General features: G+C 44.7%; 1 pseudogene; it reads left to right on the top strand.

The window, feature by feature from the left end:
- Positions 1–991: 991 nt before the first annotated feature.
- On the top strand, positions 992–8,121 carry LOC123132350 (protein PECTIC ARABINOGALACTAN SYNTHESIS-RELATED-like; annotated as a pseudogene).
- Positions 8,122–12,202: the final 4,081 nt, after the last annotated feature.

The following is a 12,202-nucleotide window of genomic DNA, read 5'->3' as shown; positions in this document are numbered from 1 at the left end:
TTTTCCAAACTGTTCGCTTCTTGAGGCCACAGAGAAGGACGACATTTCATATACATGGCGCAGTATCCTAAAGGGAGTTGCACTTCTAAAGGAGGGAATTATTTGGCGTGTCGGTTCGGGTGAAAATATAAAAGTCTGGGAAGACTCATGGATTCCACGAGGTGATACTCGCCGTCCAACGTCCTTGAGAGGCAACGCGATCATCACTAGGGTCTCTGACCTGATTGATCCTGTCACCGAAGGCTGGGATGAGCAACTACTGCATGATCTTTTCAATGCTGCAGATGTGGATGCAATTATGAAAATACCGATAAGAGCTGAGTTGGAGGACCATGTTGCGTGGCATTTTGATCCTAAGGGCAAGTTCTCAGTCAAATCTGCATACCAAGTGGGAGCCAGGTTACGTGATATGAAGTTGTGTCGCGACGCGGGAACCTCCACAACAAGTGAAAAGGGAAAGGATGAATGGCAGCGGCTGTGGACTCTGAACATGCCGGGTTTGTAACAACCTTCCTCTCCGTATGAACATCAAGCGTAAGAAAGTTGAGCTTGACACGAGATGCCCGGTTTGTAACCGCTTTGATGAAGACGGCGGCCATCTCTTTTTGAAATGCAAAACAGTGAGGCAGATTTGACGCTCCCTTGATCTGGAGGACACAAGGCTTGCTATGCTAAACTATACTAGCCCAAGGCAAGTGTTCGATCATCTATGGAAATTACATAGTACAAGGCGGGACACGAGTCTCATCTTACTTTGGGAATGGTGGAATGCTAGAAACAAGGTGAATGCAGGTGATAACTTGAGGTTCACAGATGATATTTTACACAATATTCAGAGACACCTATATGATTACAAGGAAGAGAACAAGATACAACATGAGAGTGTGAATGTTCAGAAAGTCTGGCAACCACCCCAGCAGATTCAGTCAAGGTAAATTTTGATTCAGCTTTTTGTGAGGAGTCAGGGCGGGGTGCCTGGGGTTGTGTGATTCGTGATGACCAGGGTGTTTTCTTGGCGACAAAAGCGGGCACCCTTGAACATGCGGAGGCGCTGGCGAAAGCGAGCGCCGAGCTGGGCGTCCATAGGCTGGTGCGGGAGTCCGATTGCCAAGTTCTGGTGAAGGCGCTGCAGACTGATAAGTATGAACGAGCGTTGGTTGTTGGTTGGTGTTCTACGGGAGACGCGCAGTTTGTGCCATGCAAACTTTGAGTCATTTAAATTCAGTTTTTGTACTCGAGATTGCAATAAGGCTGCCGATGAACTAGCTGCTTACAGCTTCAGGGCCGGAGCTGTTGATCTCTCCTGGATTGATCAGGCTCCAGACTTTATCTCTGCTATGGTCGCCGGCGATATGGCTGTGCGGGTCTAGGTTTGGAATGAATTGTTCCAGGTTCAAAAAAAAAGAAGGTACACTCCCACTCTCGTCTAGCACCGCGCCGCCGGCGGAAGCGACGGCGGCGGCGGCCGCCCGCGCATCCAACTCCCCAGCAAAGCGCGACTCCGACGCGTCCGCCGCATCCTCCCCATTCGCTTCCACCTCCGCCGCCCGCGGCCGCGATGACAACGACGACGGCAAAGACGCCCGCCGCTCCTCACCTCTCCTCCCGCACCACCATCACCACAAGCAGCTCCTTCCGTCCCCCCTTCGCTCCCTCCTCGCCCTCGAGGACCCCAGGCCCCCCACCGCCCCCCTCTCCTACCGGATCTTGCTCGCCGTCCTCGCGCTCCTCCTGCTCGCGGCCCTCTTCTCCGCGCCCTCCTTCTGGTCCCGCTTCGTGAGTTCCTCTTCCTCTACACTCGGTTTCTTCAGAATCCCAACCTAGCACTTGCATTTTTGTTTGTTTATCCAGAACACGCCCTACTTGTGCCAGAAGGAGGGGATCACGCTGCATTGCCCTCAGGTGAAGTGCTCCTGATCTGATCTCGGCAACCATTCCCGCGATTCTTGTTCACGTGAGAAACTTCTGTTCTGATGAATTCAATTGTATTGGGCACAGACGAAGGAGCCTCTCTCACTGTGGGAGAACCCACCTGCTGCCACCGCGTCCTGGAAGCCCTGCGCAGAGGGTCGAAGTGATGAGCCTTGAGCCCTCACGCAAGTCCAGCATTGACATTACTTGAAAGACAAAAAATGTAGTAGCATATGCTGCACCATTCACTTTTAGCCTTGCTGTACTCAGTCACTGTGAGGTCACTTATTCCTTACCATACAACCTAGATTTATGGCAATTATTTTAACTCTTGGTATGTTTAGTGATTACTGTGATGTGCGAACTTTGGTAGGGTGGCTTAAACCTGAACTACGGTGTTCTTTGAGAGTCGAATTGTGTCCCATAGTTCCATACTTTCATTTCCATATAAGGTTGCAGATTTATGACTTACATATGGGAACTGAATCCATCTTATTGCTATGAAATATTGCCAACATTAATGTGGGGCTAAAATTGTACTCCCTATGTAAACTAATATAAGAGCGTTTAGAGTACTAAAATAGTGATCTAAACGCTCTTATATTAGTTTACAGAGGGAGTAATGCACTTCTCATTCATAGACTTCTGTTAGCAATGTGAGTGAGAGCATGGAATACTTTCTATGTAAGGTGCAATGCAAGTTCTTATGACATATTCTAGCCATGTTTTTGTGATATTTCCCCGTAGAACCATAGTGTTTCGCTGCAAGAAAGTGGAGAGATGTGCACCCTCTGTTATATACGTCAACTTTTTGGTCAAAAAAAATTACTTCTGCCTTTTACATCAATCATTTGTTTCCTTTCATGATTTGGCTCCGATAAGTGATAAGTGATAATAATTATGTCATTGTATATAACGCAGATGTCCCACCTGAGAAGTGAGAACGAAACCTCTGGGTATATTTTTATTCATGCCGAGGGTGGACTGAACCAGCAATGAATAGCTGTATGTATGCACTCCTTTTTTTTCCAGCCTTCCTCACCTTATTTTGTGTGATTGTTAAATATTTGTTTCAGTGGTGCAATGGTTTTCTCTGCTTAAGCAAAGTTCCGACTTCCGAGTCTCCGAATCTCGCTGTTACATGAGAATTGTTTTTCCTATGATGGTGGTTGTTGCTTAAACGTAATCAGCCTATACATTCAATGTATTTGTCATAATTCCTTTTTATAGCATGTTTTTGCAATGATCTTCTGTTGCTTATTTAAGAAATAAAATTAGATTCTCCTTTTGTTTAATACTTATTTATGTACTCCCTCTGTAAAGAAATATAAGAGCGTTTAGATCACTATATTTCTTTACAGAGGGAGTACCTGCCTAAGAAGATCATGCCATTTTCTTAAGCAGTAGGCAGTGGTAACAAGTTCCCTAAGCTGGAATTGAGTTTCAGTTACAACATAGGCCCATCTGTTACTTTCTAACCTTTGGTGTTTCTGCAGATATGTAATGCTGTTGCAATTGCTAAGATAATGAAAGCAACACTTATTTTGCCAGTTCTGAAGCAAGACCAAATATGGAATGACCAGACGGAAGTGCTACTTTCTCTTGTTACTTCTTCTACTTGTCTATTCCCCTGCTGGTATATGTTCTTTAATTGATAGTCCTACTTACAAAATTCGCTTCAAAGATATTATAATGAAATTGTCAGTTAACCGAGGATAGTGTGCTGCTAGAATTTTTCGAAAATGGACTATGGTTATTCTAGCAGAACCAGTCAGTTATTCTGCAGGCATGTGACACCGATATGCTTCTGGTCTGAGTATCGGGTTCGTCTTAAGGATAATTTTCTTCTTATACTACTCCTGGAATGATCAAAATACCTGCTCACAGAAGTCACTGTTCTTCTTCATGCTTAACTATGATTGTATTGTTATAGGATATCCTAATCAGGGGTAAATCATCCTTCATGCTACACTGGTGAATTAGTTACTACAATGTCTAGATACATCCGTATCTAGACAAATCTGAGTCAACTAATTCGGGACGGTTGTCTAGATACATCCGTATCTAGACAAATCCGAGTCAACTAATTCGGGACGAAGGGAGTAGAAACAGAATATACCATTTGGGTGGAGTTTCAATATGAATTTTATAAACTGGAAAATTTACAATATCATGTTTTGTAGGTCTAAAGTTTCTTACTCCCATACTGGGTTTCGAATGATGAACTAATTGATATTGGATATAATGCAGTCATAATCCTGTTAGTTGCAGCATCACCTGATTCGACTATATTTAAATGCTGTTTGCCATTGTATTTAAATTATTAACGACATTTGTTTTCTCTGCAGTAAATTTGAAGATACCGTTGATGTGGATCATTTTGTAAACTATCTGAAGGACAGCGCATGAATTGTCCGAGACATCCCTGACTGGTTCACAGGAAAAGATGAACTCTTCACCAGTATAAAGTAGGTTATGCATTTTCTTTTACTCCCCGCCTTAAGTCTTGGGGCATATATGATTTGAAGGATTTTTGTATGAATTTTGGAGGATTGCAATCTTTAGATTTTTCCTATGTGGGTTTGATTTTAGGCCTCCTTTGGTTTGGAGGAATTTCATAGGAATTTTAGAGGATAGGATTCTTATAGGATTTTTTCCTTTAGAGTCCTTTGGTTCATAGGAATGGATTCCTATTCCTACACAGGATTGGTTCCTATCCTCCACATTTCATAGGAAAATAAAAATGAGCCTAGACTCAATGGAAAAATTCATTTGGTGTCAACCAAATGACATCTCGTTTCCTATTCCTACTCATAGGATTTGAGATACATGTCATCTCATTTCCTACAAAATTCCTATTCCTACGATAATCCTATCCTATGAACCAAAAGAGGCCTTAGGTTTGTAATCCATATGATTTTTTTCCTATGAACTCATTTCAGACTCTATTTCATAGGATTATTTCCTTGAGTAGTACTTCTTCCAAAAAAAACATATGGTTTCCTTTGGTGCAATAGAGTTGGGGTAGCACCAATTGAGGAGAAGCTTGTCCAACATCGTTTGAGATGGTTTGGGCATATTCAGCGCAGGCCTCCAGAAGCTCCAGTGCATAGCGGACGGCTAAAGCGTGCGGAGAATGTCAAGAGAGGGCGGGGTCGACCGATTTTGACATGGGAGGAGTCCGTTAAGAGAGACCTGAAGGATTGGAGTATCGACAAAGAGCTAGCTATGGACAGGGGTGCGTGGAAGCTTGCTATCCATGTGCCAGAGCCATGAGTTGGTTGCGAGATCTTATGGGTTTCACCTCTAGCCTACCCCAACTTGTTTGGGACTAAAGGCTTTGTTGTTGTTGTTGTTTGTTTCCTTTGGTGCAATCAATCCTAGAGGATTCAAGGCTTGACATTGCAATCCTAAAATTTTCCTATCTGTGTGTGCTCTGGAATCTTGTGAATCAAAGTGGCCACTACAACTACCTTTCTGAAATTGACGTTACAGCAACCGCATATACTAGTGGCATTGAAAATTTTGGTATTTTCTGTCATCAGTGGCATTTTTTTAATTCCGTTGAATTTATCTCAATGGGTATGGGGAAGTCTAAAATTACGTCCATCTTGATGTATTGTAAATCTTGTGTGTTGTCTTCATAGCTATACTTTTTTGTTAGAAAGTAGGCTGACGCCCGCCCTTAGACTGAGGTCCATCATCATAGGTATACTGCTGATCTGAAGCAGTTTATCCTGAAGGCCATCCTTGCTTCTGTCTCAAAATTAATACAACTGGACTGAGAGATTAAATGCTCAAATTAACCACTATCCGCATAGAATGGAAGTTTTAAAGCCTATTAAATTGAATCAGGCGTACATACATTTCCTTTTTTGCTTTTCGTGGAGAGATACTTGAAATACACTATTTTTGGGGTTTCCTTATGAAGTTAAATGTAGATTCAGGGATTGCTACCTGCAGTCTCACCTTGTCACTGTACTTCTTTTCACTACCTGCAGTCTCACCTTATCTTATGTTCACCATGGTAAACCTGTCTTTTTGTTTTCTTTCTTGTCTCAATGTAAATATCTCTTCTGCTTATGGCATGTGTTAGGGATCAAATGACTACTACATTGTGTTAATATGTTCTGCATATAACAGTATTGCAATGTGGTCCATGACAGGCGTACTGTAAAGAACATCCCAAAGTATTCATCTGCACAGTTTTACATTGACTAGTCAATATGTACGTGCAATGCACGTTAATTTGGAAGTATATTAAGTGCATGCGTATATTAAGTAGGATATTATTTGCGTGTTATTATGTGATTAGCACTATATTTGGCATGAAATTAACTACACGCTAAACGTGTTGAGCGCTCGACATTGAAGCAGTCTAGGTTGTTGGATTGACATGATTTGATGGCCGAGATTAATTGGATCTGCCCATTTGTGTCTTTTTATATTGGTATAGATAATGTACTTCCAAGGATCAAAGAGTAGACAATAATGTCTATTAAACCATTTGTCGACAGGTTGGGGTAAGTCAACCATTGAATGCAACTATATTGTGGTAATTATTCATAAATTTGTTGTCTTAACCAAAATGCCCAATCTTCTTCCATGCTACAGTATGGAGAACAATGTTTTTTTTAGTTTGTGCTGTGAAAGTTACGTTGTACAAAATCTCTAATGTGCATGGAGCAGTAGAAATAAATATAATGCAAACCTTCAATTTCAGGTATGACAATGTTCCGATGGAGATTAACCGACTAAGATGCAGAGTTAATTATCACGCCTTAAAGTTCTTACCTGATATTGAAGAAATGGCTGATAAGCTGGCAACAAAGATGAGGAACCAAACTGGCAGCGGGAATCTCTTCTATTCAATCTCTTTGGAGTTCATTGATGAGGGAATGCTTATTTGATGATCAAGTAATTGCCACTTCTTCTAAAGGGCCCTTCATCTGAGATATGAGAAAGGAATGGCGGGCCTGTCCTTTTGTGATTTTGCTGGAACACGTGACGAGAAAGTGATGATGGCAGCTGATACACAGAAAGAATGGTCACGGCACTTTAAGGTCATCTCAAATTTCAGTTTTTTAACAGTTCTGAAATTGCAGCCATCTCATCGAACTTCGAAGTGATGCCCACAACATAGCTTTCTAATAGTTTTTGATGTTGTTATCCTGACGCAGAATGGATCTCACCTGTGGCCATTAGCACTGCAAAAGAGAAAAGAACGTGTTGCCCCCTTGAGCCTGGTGAGATAACTGTGATCCTGCCAGCACTGGGATGCACAAGAGAAACCCAGATATACGTTGCATCAGGGCTAGTGTATGGCGGCAAAAACAGGATAGCTTCCCTCAGGAACATGCTCCTCCACTTGGTGAGTATTGCCCGACTATTGTCCTATGGTTATTGCCCGAGTCTAGAAATCAAGAGTCTAGCTGTGCTAAATGCCCGGTTTCGAAGCGGGGATCCACTTCTGGACACGAGGAGGGGCGAAACAGATATATTCATTTCCTGCTCTTCTTCTCGCTGAATGCATTTGCTGCGATAGACATAAACTTTGCATATATACTGCAGGTGACCAAGGAGGAGCTGGCGAGCACGACGGAGATGGAGCACTTCCGGAAGCACGTGACGAGCCTGGCGGTGCTGGACTTCCTGGTGTGCCTCAAGTCGGATTAGTCCGTGATGACGCACGGCGGCAACTTCGCCAAGCTCATCATGGGGGCGCGGCTCTACAGCTGACGCCACCGGTTCAAGTCCATCAAGCTCGACAAGGGGCTCATGTCCAGGTCCCACGGCGACCCGTACCTGTCCTGGGCCTCCTTCGCCGAGGACGTCGTCATCTCGCACCAGGCCTGCGCCGGCCTCCCGGAGCCCACCTTCCTGGCTACGACCTCTGGGAGAACTACCTCACCCCCTGCATGTGCAGAGCATGAGACAGACCGAGTAGCGGCAGACGTGTGACAGCCACTGCTAAGCAAGCCTCCTGCATGTGCATAGTGCTTCCCTTGATGTCCTCCCGATTTTGTTGATATGACATACTACTAGCAGTAAGTGCTCATACGGCCTTGGCTATCTTAGATGATCAGAATTCAGTATTGGTTCACCGGCTATATTGGTGGTTTCACCGTTTCACGCACGGCGCAGAGGCACGATTTGTCGAAACAGATATGTCATCTTGGCTGATTGATCAGTTGTCGCATCATTGAGCTAGCTAGTTCTCATTTTTCCTTTATTTCCTTTTGATTGTGTTCATGTGGCACCAGTAGTGGTAGTTAGTAGACCACTGCCTCGCCTAGATTGGTGGGTTTCTGTAGTTCTATTGTACGTTTGATGCACTTTGCAAAGCACGGTTTGTTGATCCAGATATTGTATTCTTGGCACGGGTCAGCCGCGTAGAAAGTTATTGTACTTGATCGGCGACTGTGTGCCAGCGGTATCTTTTCGTTCAGGTCCGGCCCTCGAAAAATCACAAAACTGGCCCTTTGGCCAAAGTTCAGCAGAAAATGGCCCTATTTTGAAAATATTTCATAAAATGGCCCTATACGCATGACACCCGCACCCAGGGCGTCATGCTAGATAACATAACGTCTTGGTCAACGGCACTATACTGGTCAGCGGTGACTTGCCACGTTGGCAGGGCATGGCACCATGGCGTCCCAGGCCAGGGCGCCGTGCTGATGGTCATGACACCCCTGCTCAGGGCGCCATGCCCCTTGTGTCCACAAAACGAGTCTTCTCCATTTTCCCCTCCACAAACCCTCACTTTTCCCTGTCTCCACACCGGCCGCCCCACTCAAGCCCCTATCTAATGCCCACAAAATTTCGTGGATCGGAGCTCCAAATCGGTGATTTATCCTTCCCTTCGACCCCTCAAGGTATTCTCCATCATTCTCCCCTTTTTGTTGGTTGAAATCTCCACATTATGGGGATTTGGGGAAACCCTAGGTCATCCAATTTTGCTATTTTTGTTGATGCATTTTGGTGTTTATGATTTTAGATGGCGAGGATCGTCAATGTGCATCATGTGAACTTTGTCTCCTTTGAGAAGGGAGACGCGGAGTATGGTGACCCAAAGAAGAAGTCGGTAGTGATGGTGTTTCCCACAAGTCCTAGCCTTGAGGAGGTTTTGGTTGAGCTTCGAAGAAGGTTGAATTGGATGGAATAAAGCGATGGAGTAGACTTAATCGGAAGGTATAATGTTGGGTATGGGCAACGTATTCGTTGGAAGATAATGCCTCTTGACTCCGAGTTTCATTGGGAAGCATATAAAGAGAGTGTGTTGGCCTCACAAGGTAAATCATTTGAGTTATTTGCCACAAAGGTTGTTCGTGCTCGGTTGCACATTGATTTGAATCCGTGTGCATCTTCATATGATGTTAGAAGCCCAGTTCGAGATTCAACACATGTCACTCCGGATGTGCATGACACAACAATGAGCCAACCTCCAATGACCCAATGTTTGAGCCCCGGCGGGAATGACCAAGTTGATAATGAAGACTTGCACATGGATGGTGGTGAGTTTGAGGGTGATGAATCGGAGGCTTATCGTCATGACGATTATGTTGGTGATGTTGAGGAAAATTGCATGGAAGAGGACATGGACCATGAGATTCCATACAATAGGTCCTATGCGTGGGACTCGGAGGATGAAGGCCTGGATGAAGAAATAGATGAGGATGGTTTGACGGCTAAAGAAGCCAATGCTTTCAAGAAGATAATAGGCCGTAGTCACAAGACATCATTGTTTCGTGATCTAAGCCTAGACGATAAGGCGATTGTTGATGGTGGCACAAGTAAAATTCTTGCACCAAGGTTAACTTCAAAGCGAGATACCAAAGCACGTGTGTATGGTGTTAGTGAAGGAACAATCTTTGAAAGCTTGACAAAACTTCAAATATGGGCCAAGGACTACGTGGTTAAGTTTCATCGGCCATTCATTGTGGAGAAGTCAAACTCGAAAGTGCGTTATGTGGTCAAATGTGAGGAACACAAGAATCATTGCCCTTGGGTTATCCGTGCAAGATGTGTCAAAGTCGGGCCACAATAGAAGATTACAAGTTCCGTGTTTCACCATCGATGTAGTGGCAAGGATATTGATGATGCTAATGTAAAGGATGATCACCGTCAATTGACCTCCAAATTCATTGCATATCGATTTTCGGCCTCCGTAAAGATACTCCCGACATATCCCATTCGGGCTTTGATGGAGATGATGAAGGAGGTTTTGGGGTACGAGGTGAAGTATGGGAAGGCATGGAAGGCCAAGCAAGCTGCCTTTGAGATATTGTATGGTGGTTGGGAAGAATCATACAACCGCCTCGCGATGGTGTTGAAAGCGATGGCGGCAGAAAATCCTGGCATGTACTATATGGTGGAGCCAGATGGCGTGAGAACAAGGACATACAATGATGCAAACGTTCGTATATTTGGACGTGCATTCTGGACTTTTGAGCCATGCATTAGGGCCTTCAAGCATTGTAGGCCGGTTATGTCCGTGGATGGCACATTTCCGACCGGCCAGTTCAAGGGCACATTGTTGATCGTCGTGACTAATGATGGTGGTGACAAATTGGTTCCATTGGCGTTTGCTTTGGTGTCGGCGGAGAACAATGACAACTGGGAGTGGTTTCTTAGTCTAGTGAGGACCAAGGTAATTGGACCTGAAAGAGAGGTTTGCATCATCTCGGACCGCCACCCAGGGATACTCAATGCAGTGGAGATTGACATTCCAGGACATCCTCGCGTGCACCATAGGTGGTGCATGAGGCATTTTGTTTCTAATTTTTACCGAGCATGTGGAGACAAGGAATTGTCTGACCTTCTTCATGATTGTTGTCTCGCATTCACCACTAGACATTTTGAGAAATTGTGGGACAAAGTGTATGCCAAAGCAAACAATGGTGGCAAAGATTTCCTAAATAGGAATCTTGCCGATAAAGGAAAGTGGGCACGGGCTTTTGACAACGATGGAGTGAGGTACGGTGACATGACAAACAACATGGCTAAATGTTTCAACATGGTGCTAAAGGGTGTCCGCGCATTGCCGGTGACAGCAATAGTAGAGTATACATTCCAGAAGTTGAATGACTATTTTCAAAAGTATGGTGAAGAAACATCCAACTTGATGTCCGGGAAAAACAAGGCCAAAAAGATGTACAAGTATCCACCAAAGGTCGACGATTGGATGGAATACCAAGCAAGGAAGGCGGATTCACACAAAATCCAGTCCTTTGATAACATAGAATTGATTTACCAAGTTGATGAGCACGGTGGAATGTCGCGTGACGGCGTGCCATATGGAGGTGGCTCTTTCAAGGTTTATCTTAAGCTGGGCGCGTGTTCATGCGAGAGGCCTACATTGTATCATCTCTCGTGCCCTCACTTGATGGCTGCATCTCGCGCTAGAAATGTGAGTGTCAACATGACCAACAATGTAAGATTGGAGGAGTATTCGATCGATGCAGTCAAAAATACATGGGCTGCGAGGTTTCATCCATATCTAGACCAATCTAAATGGCCGGAATACCATGGACCCCCACTATACCCTGATTTGGACATGAAGGTGGCGACATGTGGAAGACGGAAGACAAAGCGTTTCTTGGATGACATTGATGATTGGGGTGGTGGATTCCGTAAGGAATGGGGGAGCCAACATTTCGCAGAGCCTCGTGATATCACCCGTTGCAGTGAATGTAACAACGAGGGACACAATAATAGAGGTTGTAGCTCAAGGGGAAAAAGAAAGAGATCAAAACGAGATGGTGGTGGTGGTGTCAGCCACGGTGATGGTGGAGCTCAAGGACGTGGCCGTTGAGGGAGTCCAGGACTAAGGGGTCCTCGGGCGTCCGGCCTGTTATCCATGGGCCGGACTGATGGGCTATAAAGACATGAAGGACGAAGACCGTACCCGTGTCCGGATTGGACTCTCCTTGGCGTGGAAGGCAAGCTTGGCGACCGACTATGAAGATTCCTTCTTATGTAACCGACTCTATGTAAAACCTAGATCCTCCCTGTGTCTATATAAACCGGAGGGGTTAGTCCGGAAAGGATACACTCATTACCATAGTCATACTGGTTAGACTTCTAGGGTTTAGCCATTACGATCTCGTGGTAGATCAACTCCTGTAATACTCATATTCATCAAGATCGATCAAGCAGGAAGTAGGGTATTACTTCCATAGAGAGGGCCCGAACCTGGGTAAACATCGTGTCCCCCGTCTCCTGTTACCATCGATTCTAGACGCACAGTTCGGGACCCCCTACCCGAGATCCCCCGGTTTTGACACCGACA

Source organism: Triticum aestivum, chromosome 6A, assembly GCF_018294505.1.
Source record: "Triticum aestivum cultivar Chinese Spring chromosome 6A, IWGSC CS RefSeq v2.1, whole genome shotgun sequence".
NCBI classification, from domain to species: Eukaryota; Viridiplantae; Streptophyta; class Magnoliopsida; order Poales; family Poaceae; genus Triticum; species Triticum aestivum.
The sequence above is the reverse complement of the archived record's forward strand: the minus strand, read 5'-3'. Positions and strand labels throughout refer to the sequence as shown.